We start from the raw sequence: 14,970 nt of genomic DNA, 5'->3' as shown, positions 1-14,970 counted from the left end.
GTCTGTCTGTATACCTATCTGATCTTTCTGTCTCTTGGTCTATCTGTATACCTATCTGATCTGTCTGTCTGTTGGTCTGTCTGTATACCTATCTGATCAGTCTGTCTGTATACCTATCTAATCTGTCTGTCTGTTGGTCTGTCTGTATACCTATCTGATCTGTCTGTCTGTATACCTATCTGATCTGTCTGTCTATTGGTCTGTCTGTATACCTATCTGATCTGTCTATCTGTTGGTCTGTCTGTATACCTATCTGATCTTTCTGTCTGTTGGTCTGTCTGTATACCTATCTGAACTGTCTGTCTGTTGGTCTGTCTGTATACCTATCTGATCTGTCTGTCTGTTGGTCTGTCTGTATACCTATCTGATCAGTCTGTCTGTATACCTATCTGATCTGTCTGTCTGTTGGTGTGTCTGTATACCTATCTGATCTGTCTGTCTGTTGGTCTGTCTGTATACCTATCTGATCAGTCTGTCTGTATACCTATCTGATCTGTCTGTCTGTTGGTGTGTCTGTATACCTATCTGATCTGTGTGTCTGTTGGTCTGTCTGTATACCTATCTGATCTTTCTGTCTGTTGGTCTGTCTGTATACCTATCTGATCTTTCTGTCTGTTGGTCTGTCTGTATACCTATCTGATCTGTCTGTCTGTTGGTCTGTCTGTATACCTATCTGATCAGTCTGTCTGTATACCTATCTGATCTGTCTGTCTGTTGGTGTGTCTGTATACCTATCTGATCAGTCTGTCTGTATACCTATCTGATCTTTCTATCTGTTGGTCTGTCTGTATACCTATCTGATCTTTCTGTCTGTTGGTCTGTCTGTATACCTATCTGATCTGTCTGTCTGTTGGTCTGTCTGTATACCTATCTGATCAGTCTGTCTGTATACCTATCTGATCTGTCTGTTTGTTGGTGTGTCTGTATACCTATCTGATCTGTCTGTCTGTTGGTCTGTCTGTATACCTATCTGATCTTTCTGTCTGTTGGTCTGTCTGTATACCTATCTGATCTTTCTGTCTGTGGGTCTGTTCGTATACCTATCTGAACTGTCTGTCTGTTGGTCTGTCTGTATACCTATCTGATCAGTCTGTCTGTATACCTATCTGATCTGTCTGTCTGTTGGTCTGTCTGTATACCTATCTGATCTGTCTATCTGTTGGTCTGTCTGTATACCTATCTTGATCTTTCTGTCTGTTGGTCTGTCTGTATACCTATCTGATCTGTCTGTCTGTTGGTTTGTCTGTATACCTATCTGATCTTTCTGTCTGTTGGTCTGTCTGTATACCTATCTGATCTGTCTGTCTGTTGGTCTGTCTGTATACCTATCTGATCAGTCTGTCTGTATACCTATCTGATCTGTCTGTCTTTTGGTCTGTCTGTATACCTATCTGATCTGTCTGTCTGTTGGTCTGTCTGTATACCCATCTGATCTGTCTGTCTGTATACCTATCTGATCTGTCTGTCTGTTGGTCTGTCTGTATACCTATCTGATCTGTCTGTCTGTTGTTCTGTCTGTATACCTATCTGATCTGTCTGTCTGTATACCTTTCTGATCTGTCTGTCTGTTGGTCTGTCTGTATACCTATCTGATCTGTCTGTCTGTTGGTCTGTCTGTATACCTATCTGATCTGTCTATCTGTTGGTCTGTCTGTATACCTATGTGATCTGTCTGTCTGGTGGTCTGTCTGTATACCTATCTGATCTGTCTTTCTGTTGGTCTGTCTGTACACCTATCTGATCTTTCTGTCTGTTGGTCTGTCTGTATACCTATCTGATCAGTCTGTCTGTATACCTATCTGATCTGTCTGTCTATTGGTCTGTCTGTATACCTATCTGATCTGTCTATCTGTTGGTCTGTCTGTATACCTATCTGATCTTTCTGTCTGTTGGTCTGTCTGTATACCTATCTGATCTTTCTGTCTGTTGGTCTGTCTGTATACCTACCTGATCTGTCTGTCTGTTGGTCTTTCTGTATACCTATCTGATCAGTCTGTCTGTATACCTATCTGATCTGTCTGTCTTTTGGTCTGTCTTTATACCTATCTGATCTGTCTGTCTGTTGGTCTGTCTGTATACCTATCTGATCTGTCTGTCTGTATACCTATCTGATCTGTCTGTCTGTTGGTCTGTCTGTATACCTATCTGATCTGTCTGTCTGTTGTTCTGTCTGTATACCTATCTGATCTGTCTGTCTGTATACCTATCTGATCTGTCTGTCTGTTGGTCTGTCTGTATACCTATCTGATCTGTCTGTCTGTTGGTCTGTCTGTATACCTATCTGATCTGTCTATCTGTTGGTCTGTCTGTATACCTATGTGATCTGTCTGTCTGTTGGTCTGTCTGTATACCTATCTGATCTGTCTTTCTGTTGGTCTGTATGTACACCTATCTGATCTTTCTGTCTGTTGGTCTGTCTGCATACCTATCTGGTCTTTCTGTCTGTTGGTCTGTCTGTATACCTATCTGATCTTTCTGTCTGTTGGTCTGTCTGTACACCTATCTGATCTGTCTGTCTGTTGGTCTTTCTGTATACCTATCTGATCAGTCTGTCTGTATACCTATGTGATCTGTCTGTCTGTTGGTGTGTCTGTATACCTATCTGATCTGTCTGTCTGTTGGTCTGTCTGTATACCTATCTGATCAGTCTGTCTGTATACCTATCTGATCTGTCTGTCTGTTGGTGTGTCTGTATACCTATCTGATCTGTCTGTCTGTTGGTCTGTCTGTATACCTATCTGATCTTTCTGTCTGTTGGTCTGTCTGTATACCTATCTGATCTTTCTGTCTGTGGGTCTGTTCGTATACCTATCTGAACTGTCTGTCTGTTGGTCTGTCTGTACACCTATCTGATCAGTCTGTCTGTATACCTATCTGATCTGTCTGTCTGTTGGTCTGTCTGTATACCTATCTGATCTGTCTATCTGTTGGTCTGTCTGTATACCTATCTTGATCTTTCTGTCTGTTGGTCTGTCTGTATACCTATCTGATCTGTCTGTCTGTTGGTTTGTCTGTATACCTATCTGATCTTTCTGTCTGTTGGTCTGTCTGTATACCTATCTGATCTTTCTGTCTGTTGGTCTGTCTGTATACCTATCTGATCTGTCTTTCTGTTGGTCTGTCTGTACACCTATCTGATCTTTCTGTCTGTTTGTCTGTCTGTATACCTATCTGATCTTTCTGTCTGTTGGTCTGTCTGTATACCTATCTGATCTTTCTGTCTGTTGGTCTGTCTGTATACCTATCTGATCTGTCTGTGTGTTGGTCTGTCTGTATACCTATGTGATCCTTCTGTCTGTTGTTCTGTCTGTATACCTATCTGATCTTTCTGTCTGTTGGTCTGTCTGTATACCTATCTGATCTTTCTGTCTGTTGGTCTGTCTGTATACCTATCTGATCTGTCTGTCTGTTGGTCTGTCTGTATACCTATCTGATCTTTCTGTCTCTTGGTCTGTCTGTATACCTATCTGATCTTTCTGTTTGTTGGTCTGTCTGTATACCTATCTGATCTTTCTGTCTGTTGGTCTGTCTGTATACCTATCTGATCTTTCTGTCTGTTGGTCTGTCTGTATACCTATCTGATCAGTCTGTCTGTATACCTATCTGATCTGTCTGTCTATTGGTCTGTCTGTATACCTATCTGATCTGTCTATCTGTTGGTCTGTCTGTATACCTATCTGATCTTTCTGTCTGTTGGTCTGTCTGTATACCTATCTGATCTTTCTGTCTGTTGGTCTGTGTGTATACCTACCTGATCTGTCTGTCTGTTGGTCTTTCTGTATACCTATCTGATCAGTCTGTCTGTATACCTATGTGATCTGTCTGTCTGTTGGTGTGTCTGTATACCTATCTGATCTGTCTGTCTGTTGGTCTGTCTGTATACCTATCTGATCAGTCTGTCTGTATACCTATCTGATCTGTCTGTCTGTTGGTGTGTCTGTATACCTATCTGATCTGTCTGTCTGTTGGTCTGTCTGTATACCTATCTGATCTTTCTGTCTGTTGGTCTGTCTGTATACCTATCTGATCTTTCTGTCTGTGGATCTGTTCGTATACCTATCTGAACTGTCTGTCTGTTGGTCTGTCTGTATACCTATGTAATCAGTCTGTCTGTATACCTATCTGATCTGTCTGTCTGTTGGTCTGTCTGTATACCTATCTGATCTGTCTATCTGTTGGTCTGTCTGTATACCTATCTTGATCTTTCTGTCTGTTGGTCTGTCTGTATACCTATCTGATCTGTCTATCTGTTGGTCTGTCTGTATACCTATGTGATCTGTCTGTCTGTTGGTCTGTCTGTATACCTATCTGATCTGTCTTTCTGTTGGTCTGTCTGTACACCTATCTGATCTTTCTGTCTGTTGGTCTGTCTGCATACCTATCTGGTCTTTCTGTCTGTTGGTCTGTCTGTATACCTATCTGATCTTTCTGTCTGTTGGTCTGTCTGTACACCTATCTGATCTGTCTGTCTGTTGGTCTGTCTGTATACCTATGTGATCCTTCTGTCTGTTGTTCTGTCTGTATACCTATCTGATCTTTCTGTCTGTTGGTCTGTCTGTATACCTATCTGATCTTTCTGTCTGTTGGTCTGTCTGTATACCTATCTGATCTGTCTGTCTGTTGGTCTGTCTGTATACCTATCTGATCTGTCTGTCTGTATACCTACCTGATCTGTCTGTCTGTTGGTCTTTCTGTTTACCTATCTGATCAGTCTGTCTGTATACCTATGTGATCTGTCTGTCTGTTGGTGTGTCTGTATACCTATCTGATCTGTCTGTCTGTTGGTCTGTCTGTATAACTATCTGATCAGTCTGTCTGTATACCTATCTGATCTGTCTGTCTGTTGGTGTGTCTGTATACCTATCTGATCTGTCTGTCTGTTGGTCTGTCTGTATACCTATCTGATCTTTCTGTCTGTTGGTCTGTCTGTATACCTATCTGATCTTTCTGTCTGTGGGTCTGTTCGTATACCTATCTGAACTGTCTGTCTGTTGGTCTGTCTGTATACCTATCTGATCAGTCTGTCTGTATACCTATCTGATCTGTCTGTCTGTTGGTCTGTCTGTATACCTATCTGATCTGTCTATCTGTTGGTCTGTCTGTATACCTATCTTGATCTTTCTGTCTGTTGGTCTGTCTGTATACCTATCTGATCTGTCTGTCTGTTGGTTTGTCTGTATACCTATCTGATCTTTCTGTCTGTTGGTCTGTCTGTATACCTATCTGATCTGTCTGTCTGTTGGTCTGTCTGTATACCTATCTGATCTGTCTTTCTGTTGGTCTGTCTGTACACCTATCTGATCTTTCTGTCTGTTGGTCTGTCTGTATACCTATCTGATCTTTCTGTCTGTTGGTATGTCTGTATACATATCTGATCTTTCTGTCTGTTGGTCTGTCTGTATACCTATCTGATCTGTCTGTCTGTTGGTCTGTCTGTATACCTATGTGATCCTTCTGTCTGTTGTTCTGTCTGTATACCTATCTTATCTTTCTGTCTGTTGGTCTGTCTGTATACCTATCTGATCTTTCTGTCTGTTGGTCTGTCTGTATACCTATCTGATCTGTCTGTCTGTTGGTCTGTCTGTATACCTATCTGATCTTTCTGTCTGTTGGTCTGTCTGTATACCTATCTGATCTGTCTGTCTGTTGGTCTGTCTGTATACCTATCTGATCTGTCTGTCTGTATACCTATCTGATCTGTCTGTCTGTTGGTCTGTCTGTATACCTATCTGATCAGTCTGTCTGTATACCTATCTAATCTGTCTGTCTGTTGGTCTGTCTGTATACCTATCTGATCTGTCTGTCTGTATACCTATCTGATCTGTCTGTCTATTGGTCTGTCTGTATACCTATCTGATCTGTCTATCTGTTGGTCTGTCTGTATACCTATCTGATCTTTCTGTCTGTTGGTCTGTCTGTATACCTATCTGAACTGTCTGTCTGTTGGTCTGTCTGTATACCTATCTGATCTGTCTGTCTGTTGGTCTGTCTGTATACCTATCTGATCAGTCTGTCTGTATACCTATCTGATCTGTCTGTCTGTTGGTGTGTCTGTATACCTATCTGATCTGTCTGTCTGTTGGTCTGTCTGTATACCTATCTGATCAGTCTGTCTGTATACCTATCTGATCTGTCTGTCTGTTGGTGTGTCTGTATACCTATCTGATCTGTGTGTCTGTTGGTCTGTCTGTATACCTATCTGATCTTTCTGTCTGTTGGTCTGTCTGTATACCTATCTCATCTTTCTGTCTGTTGGTCTGTCTGTATACCTATCTGATCTGTCTGTCTGTTGGTCTGTCTGTATACCTATCTGATCAGTCTGTCTGTATACCTATCTGATCTGTCTGTCTGTTGGTGTGTCTGTATACCTATCTGATCAGTCTGTCTGTATACCTATCTGATCTTTCTATCTGTTGGTCTGTCTGTATACCTATCTGATCTTTCTGTCTGTTGGTCTGTCTGTATACCTATCTGATCTGTCTGTCTGTTGGTCTGTCTGTATACCTATCTGATCAGTCTGTCTGTATACCTATCTGATCTGTCTGTCTGTTGGTGTGTCTGTATACCTATCTGATCTGTCTGTCTGTTGGTCTGTCGGTATACCTATCTGATCTTTCTGTCTGTTGGTCTGTCTGTATACCTATCTGATCTTTCTGTCTCTGGGTCTGTTCGTATACCTATCTGAACTGTCTGTCTGTTGGTCTGTCTGTATACCTATCTGATCAGTCTGTCTGTATACCTATCTGATCTGTCTGTCTGTTGGTCTGTCTGTATACCTATCTGATCTGTCTATCTGTTGGTCTGTCTGTATACCTATCTTGATCTTTCTGTCTGTTGGTCTGTCTGTATACCTATCTGATCTGTCTGTCTGTTGGTTTGTCTGTATACCTATCTGATCTTTCTGTCTGTTGGTCTGTCTGTATACCTATCTGATCTGTCTGTCTGTTGGTCTGTCTGTATACCTATCTGATCAGTCTGTCTGTATACCTATCTGATCTGTCTGTCTTTTGGTCTGTCTGTATACCTATCTGATCTGTCTGTCTGTTGGTCTGTCTGTATACCCATCTGATCTGTCTGTCTGTATACCTATATGATCTGTCTGTCTGTTGGTCTGTCTGTATACCTATCTGATCTGTCTGTCTGTTGTTCTGTCTGTATACCTATCTGATCTGTCTGTCTGTATACCTTTCTGATCTGTCTGTCTGTTGGTCTGTCTGTATACCTATCTGATCTGTCTGTCTGTTGGTCTGTCTGTATACCTATCTGATCTGTCTATCTGTTGGTCTGTCTGTATACCTATGTGATCTGTCTGTCTGGTGGTCTGTCTGTATACCTATCTGATCTGTCTTTCTGTTGGTCTGTCTGTACACCTATCTGATCTTTCTGTCTGTTGGTCTGTCTGTATACCTATCTGATCAGTCTGTCTGTATACCTATCTGATCTGTCTGTCTATTGGTCTGTCTGTATACCTATCTGATCTGTCTATCTGTTGGTCTGTCTGTATACCTATCTGATCTTTCTGTCTGTTGGTCTGTCTGTATACCTATCTGATCTTTCTGTCTGTTGGTCTGTCTGTATACCTACCTGATCTGTCTGTCTGTTGGTCTTTCTGTATACCTATCTGATCAGTCTGTCTGTATACCTATCTGATCTGTCTGTCTATTGGTCTGTCTGTATACCTATCTGATCTGTCTATCTGTTGGTCTGTCTGTATACCTATCTGATCTTTCTGTCTGTTGGTCTGTCTGTATACCTATCTGATCAGTCTGTCTGTATACCTATGTGATCTGTCTGTCTGTTGGTGTGTCTGTATACCTATCTGATCTGTCTGTCTGTTGGTCTGTCTGTATACCTATCTGATCAGTCTGTCTGTATACCTATCTGATCTGTCTGTCTGTTGGTGTGTCTGTATACCTATCTGATCTGTCTGTCTGTTGGTCTGTCTGTATACCTATCTGATCTTTCTGTCTGTTGGTCTGTCTGTATACCTATCTGATCTTTCTGTCTGTGGATCTGTTCGTATACCTATCTGAACTGTCTGTCTGTTGGTCTGTCTGTATACCTATGTAATCAGTCTGTCTGTATACCTATCTGATCTGTCTGTCTGTTGGTCTGTCTGTATACCTATCTGATCTGTCTATCTGTTGGTCTGTCTGTATACCTATCTTGATCTTTCTGTCTGTTGGTCTGTCTGTATACCTATCTGATCTGTCTATCTGTTGGTCTGTCTGTATACCTATGTGATCTGTCTGTCTGTTGGTCTGTCTGTATACCTATCTGATCTGTCTTTCTGTTGGTCTGTCTGTACACCTATCTGATCTTTCTGTCTGTTGGTCTGTCTGCATACCTATCTGGTCTTTCTGTCTGTTGGTCTGTCTGTATACCTATCTGATCTTTCTGTCTGTTGGTCTGTCTGTACACCTATCTGATCTGTCTGTCTGTTGGTCTGTCTGTATACCTATGTGATCCTTCTGTCTGTTGTTCTGTCTGTATACCTATCTGATCTTTCTGTCTGTTGGTCTGTCTGTATACCTATCTGATCTTTCTGTCTGTTGGTCTGTCTGTATACCTATCTGATCTGTCTGTCTGTTGGTCTGTCTGTATACCTATCTGATCTGTCTGTCTGTATACCTACCTGATCTGTCTGTCTGTTGGTCTTTCTGTTTACCTATCTGATCAGTCTGTCTGTATACCTATGTGATCTGTCTGTCTGTTGGTGTGTCTGTATACCTATCTGATCTGTCTGTCTGTTGGTCTGTCTGTATAACTATCTGATCAGTCTGTCTGTATACCTATCTGATCTGTCTGTCTGTTGGTGTGTCTGTATACCTATCTGATCTGTCTGTCTGTTGGTCTGTCTGTATACCTATCTGATCTTTCTGTCTGTTGGTCTGTCTGTATACCTATCTGATCTTTCTGTCTGTGGGTCTGTTCGTATACCTATCTGAACTGTCTGTCTGTTGGTCTGTCTGTATACCTATCTGATCAGTCTGTCTGTATACCTATCTGATCTGTCTGTCTGTTGGTCTGTCTGTATACCTATCTGATCTGTCTATCTGTTGGTCTGTCTGTATACCTATCTTGATCTTTCTGTCTGTTGGTCTGTCTGTATACCTATCTGATCTGTCTGTCTGTTGGTTTGTCTGTATACCTATCTGATCTTTCTGTCTGTTGGTCTGTCTGTATACCTATCTGATCTGTCTGTCTGTTGGTCTGTCTGTATACCTATCTGATCTGTCTTTCTGTTGGTCTGTCTGTACACCTATCTGATCTTTCTGTCTGTTGGTCTGTCTGTATACCTATCTGATCTTTCTGTCTGTTGGTATGTCTGTATACATATCTGATCTTTCTGTCTGTTGGTCTGTCTGTATACCTATCTGATCTGTCTGTCTGTTGGTCTGTCTGTATACCTATGTGATCCTTCTGTCTGTTGTTCTGTCTGTATACCTATCTTATCTTTCTGTCTGTTGGTCTGTCTGTATACCTATCTGATCTTTCTGTCTGTTGGTCTGTCTGTATACCTATCTGATCTGTCTGTCTGTTGGTCTGTCTGTATACCTATCTGATCTTTCTGTCTGTTGGTCTGTCTGTATACCTATCTGATCTGTCTGTCTGTTGGTCTGTCTGTATACCTATCTGATCTGTCTGTCTGTATACCTATCTGATCTGTCTGTCTGTTGGTCTGTCTGTATACCTATCTGATCAGTCTGTCTGTATACCTATCTAATCTGTCTGTCTGTTGGTCTGTCTGTATACCTATCTGATCTGTCTGTCTGTATACCTATCTGATCTGTCTGTCTATTGGTCTGTCTGTATACCTATCTGATCTGTCTATCTGTTGGTCTGTCTGTATACCTATCTGATCTTTCTGTCTGTTGGTCTGTCTGTATACCTATCTGAACTGTCTGTCTGTTGGTCTGTCTGTATACCTATCTGATCTGTCTGTCTGTTGGTCTGTCTGTATACCTATCTGATCAGTCTGTCTGTATACCTATCTGATCTGTCTGTCTGTTGGTGTGTCTGTATACCTATCTGATCTGTCTGTCTGTTGGTCTGTCTGTATACCTATCTGATCAGTCTGTCTGTATACCTATCTGATCTGTCTGTCTGTTGGTGTGTCTGTATACCTATCTGATCTGTGTGTCTGTTGGTCTGTCTGTATACCTATCTGATCTTTCTGTCTGTTGGTCTGTCTGTATACCTATCTGATCTTTCTGTCTGTTGGTCTGTCTGTATACCTATCTGATCTGTCTGTCTGTTGGTCTGTCTGTATACCTATCTGATCAGTCTGTCTGTATACCTATCTGATCTGTCTGTCTGTTGGTGTGACTGTATACCTATCTGATCAGTCTGTCTGTATACCTATCTGATCTTTCTATCTGTTGGTCTGTCTGTATACCTATCTGATCTTTCTGTCTGTTGGTCTGTCTGTATACCTATCTTATCTGTCTGTCTGTTGGTCTGTCTGTATACCTATCTGATCAGTCTGTCTGTATACCTATCTGATCTGTCTGTCTGTTGGTGTGTCTGTATACCTATCTGATCTGTCTGTCTGTTGGTCTGTCGGTATACCTATCTGATCTTTCTGTCTGTTGGTCTGTCTGTATACCTATCTGATCTTTCTGTCTGTGGGTCTGTTCGTATACCTATCTGAACTGTCTGTCTGTTGGTCTGTCTGTATACCTATCTGATCAGTCTGTCTGTATACCTATCTGATCTGTCTGTCTGTTGGTCTGTCTGTATACCTATCTGATCTGTCTATCTGTTGGTCTGTCTGTATACCTATCTTGATCTTTCTGTCTGTTGGTCTGTCTGTATACCTATCTGATCTGTCTGTCTGTTGGTTTGTCTGTATACCTATCTGATCTTTCTGTCTGTTGGTCTGTCTGTATACCTATCTGATCTGTCTGTCTGTTGGTCTGTCTGTATACCTATCTGATCAGTCTGTCTGTATACCTATCTGATCTGTCTGTCTTTTGGTCTGTCTGTATACCTATCTGATCTGTCTGTCTGTTGGTCTGTCTGTATACCCATCTGATCTGTCTGTCTGTATACCTATCTGATCTGTCTGTCTGTTGGTCTGTCTGTATACCTATCTGATCTGTCTGTCTGTTGTTCTGTCTGTATACCTATCTGATCTGTCTGTCTGTATACCTTTCTGATCTGTCTGTCTGTTGGTCTGTCTGTATACCTATCTGATCTGTCTGTCTGTTGGTCTGTCTGTATACCTATCTGATCTGTCTATCTGTTGGTCTGTCTGTATACCTATGTGATCTGTCTGTCTGGTGGTCTGTCTGTATACCTATCTGATCTGTCTTTCTGTTGGTCTGTCTGTACACCTATCTGATCTTTCTGTCTGTTGGTCTGTCTGTATACCTATCTGATCAGTCTGTCTGTATACCTATCTGATCTGTCTGTCTATTGGTCTGTCTGTATACCTATCTGATCTGTCTATCTGTTGGTCTGTCTGTATACCTATCTGATCTTTCTGTCTGTTGGTCTGTCTGTATACCTATCTGATCTTTCTGTCTGTTGGTCTGTCTGTATACCTACCTGATCTGTCTGTCTGTTGGTCTTTCTGTATACCTATCTGATCAGTCTGTCTGTATACCTATCTGATCTGTCTGTCTATTGGTCTGTCTGTATACCTATCTGATCTGTCTATCTGTTGGTCTGTCTGTATACCTATCTGATCTTTCTGTCTGTTGGTCTGTCTGTATACCTATCTGATCTTTCTGTCTGTTGGTCTGTCTGTATACCTACCTGATCTGTCTGTCTGTTGGTCTTTCTGTTTACCTATCTGATCAGTCTGTCTGTATACCTATGTGATCTGTCTGTCTGTTGGTGTGTCTGTATACCTATCTGATCTGTCTGTCTGTTGGTCTGTCTGTATAACTATCTGATCAGTCTGTCTGTATACCTATCTGATCTGTCTGTCTGTTGGTGTGTCTGTATACCTATCTGATCTGTCTGTCTGTTGGTCTGTCTGTATACCTATCTGATCTTTCTGTCTGTTGGTCTGTCTGTATACCTATCTGATCTTTCTGTCTGTGGGTCTGTTCGTATACCTATCTGAACTGTCTGTCTGTTGGTCTGTCTGTATACCTATCTGATCAGTCTGTCTGTATACCTATCTGATCTGTCTGTCTGTTGGTCTGTCTGTATACCTATCTGATCTGTCTATCTGTTGGTCTGTCTGTATACCTATCTTGATCTTTCTGTCTGTTGGTCTGTCTGTATACCTATCTGATCTGTCTGTCTGTTGGTTTGTCTGTATACCTATCTGATCTTTCTGTCTGTTGGTCTGTCTGTATACCTATCTGATCTGTCTGTCTGTTGGTCTGTCTGTATACCTATCTTGATCTTTCTGTCTGTTGGTCTGTCTGTATACCTATCTGATCTGTCTGTCTGTTGGTTTGTCTGTATACCTATCTGATCTTTCTGTCTGTTGGTCTGTCTGTATACCTATCTGATCTGTCTGTCTGTTGGTCTGTCTGTATACCTATCTGATCTGTCTGTCTGTATACCTTTCTGATCTGTCTGTCTGTTGGTCTGTCTGTATACCTATCTGATCTGTCTGTCTGTTGGTCTGTCTGTATACCTATCTGATCTGTCTATCTGTTGGTCTGTCTGTATACCTATGTGATCTGTCTGTCTGGTGGTCTGTCTGTATACCTATCTGATCTGTCTTTCTGTTGGTTTGTCTGTATACCTATCTGATCTTTCTGTCTGTTGGTCTGTCTGTATACCTATCTGATCTGTCTGTCTGTTGGTTTGTCTGTATACCTATCTGATCTTTCTGTCTGTTGGTCTGTCTGTATACCTATCTGATCTGTCTGTCTGTTGGTCTGTCTGTATACCTATCTGATCTGTCTTTCTGTTGGTCTGTCTGTACACCTATCTGATCTTTCTGTCTGTTGGTCTGTCTGTATACCTATCTGATCTTTCTGTCTGTTGGTATGTCTGTATACATATCTGATCTTTCTGTCTGTTGGTCTGTCTGTATACCTATCTGATCTGTCTGTCTGTTGGTCTGTCTGTATACCTATGTGATCCTTCTGTCTGTTGGTCTGTCTGTATAACTATCTGATCATTCTGTCTGTATACCTATCTGATCTGTCTGTCTGTTGGTCTGTCTGTATACCTATCTGATCAGTCTGTCTGTATACCTATCTGATCTGTCTGTCTGTTGGTGTGTCTGTATACCTATCTGATCAGTCTGTCTGTATACCTATCTGATCTTTCTATCTGTTGGTCTGTCTGTATACCTATCTGATCTTTCTGTCTGTTGGTCTGTCTGTATACCTATCTGATCTGTCTGTCTGTTGGTCTGTCTGTATACCTATCTGATCAGTCTGTCTGTATACCTATCTGATCTGTCTATCTGTTGGTCTGTCTGTATACCTATGTGATCTGTCTGTCTGTTGGTCTGTCTGTATACCTATCTGATCTGTCTTTCTGTTGGTCTGTATGTACACCTATCTGATCTTTCTGTCTGTTGGTCTGTCTGCATACCTATCTGGTCTTTCTGTCTGTTGGTCTGTCTGTATACCTATCTGATCTTTCTGTCTGTTGGTCTGTCTGTACACCTATCTGATCTGTCTGTCTGTTGGTCTTTCTGTATACCTATCTGATCAGTCTGTCTGTATACCTATGTGATCTGTCTGTCTGTTGGTGTGTCTGTATACCTATCTGATCTGTCTGTCTGTTGGTCTGTCTGTATACCTATCTGATCAGTCTGTCTGTATACCTATCTGATCTGTCTGTCTGTTGGTGTGTCTGTATACCTATCTGATCTGTCTGTCTGTTGGTCTGTCTGTATACCTATCTGATCTTTCTGTCTGTTGGTCTGTCTGTATACCTATCTGATCTTTCTGTCTGTGGGTCTGTTCGTATACCTATCTGAACTGTCTGTCTGTTGGTCTGTCTGTACACCTATCTGATCAGTCTGTCTGTATACCTATCTGATCTGTCTGTCTGTTGGTCTGTCTGTATACCTATCTGATCTGTCTATCTGTTGGTCTGTCTGTATACCTATCTTGATCTTTCTGTCTGTTGGTCTGTCTGTATACCTATCTGATCTGTCTGTCTGTTGGTTTGTCTGTATACCTATCTGATCTTTCTGTCTGTTGTTCTGTCTGTATACCTATCTGATCTTTCTGTCTGTTGGTCTGTCTGTATACCTATCTGATCTGTCTTTCTGTTGGTCTGTCTGTACACCTATCTGATCTTTCTGTCTGTTTGTCTGTCTGTATACCTATCTGATCTTTCTGTCTGTTGGTCTGTCTGTATACCTATCTGATCTTTCTGTCTGTTGGTCTGTCTGTATACCTATCTGATCTGTCTGTGTGTTGGTCTGTCTGTATACCTATGTGATCCTTCTGTCTGTTGTTCTGTCTGTATACCTATCTGATCTTTCTGTCTGTTGGTCTGTCTGTATACCTATCTGATCTTTCTGTCTGTTGGTCTGTCTGTATACCTATCTGATCTGTCTGTCTGTTGGTCTGTCTGTATACCTATCTGATCTTTCTGTCTGTTGGTCTGTCTGTATACCTATCTGATCTTTCTGTCTCTTGGTCTGTCTGTATACCTATCTGATCTTTCTGTTTGTTGGTCTGTCTGTATACCTATCTGATCTTTCTGTCTGTTGGTCTGTCTGTATACCTATCTGATCTTTCTGTCTGTTGGTCTGTCTGTATACCTATCTGATCAGTCTGTCTGTATACCTATCTGATCTGTCTGTCTATTGGTCTGTCTGTATACCTATCTGATCTGTCTATCTGTTGGTCTGTCTGTATACCTATCTGATCTTTCTGTCTGTTGGTCTGTCTGTATACCTATCTGATCTTTCTGTCTGTTGGTCTGTGTGTATACCTACCTGATCTGTCTGTCTGTTGGTCTTTCTGTATACCTATCTGATCAGTCTGTCTGTATACCTATGTGATCTGTCTGTCTGTTGGTGTGTCTGTA

Source organism: Lampris incognitus, chromosome 1, assembly GCF_029633865.1.
Source record: "Lampris incognitus isolate fLamInc1 chromosome 1, fLamInc1.hap2, whole genome shotgun sequence".
NCBI lineage: Eukaryota > Metazoa > Chordata > Actinopteri > Lampriformes > Lampridae > Lampris > Lampris incognitus.
This window is presented reverse-complemented; position numbering follows the sequence as displayed.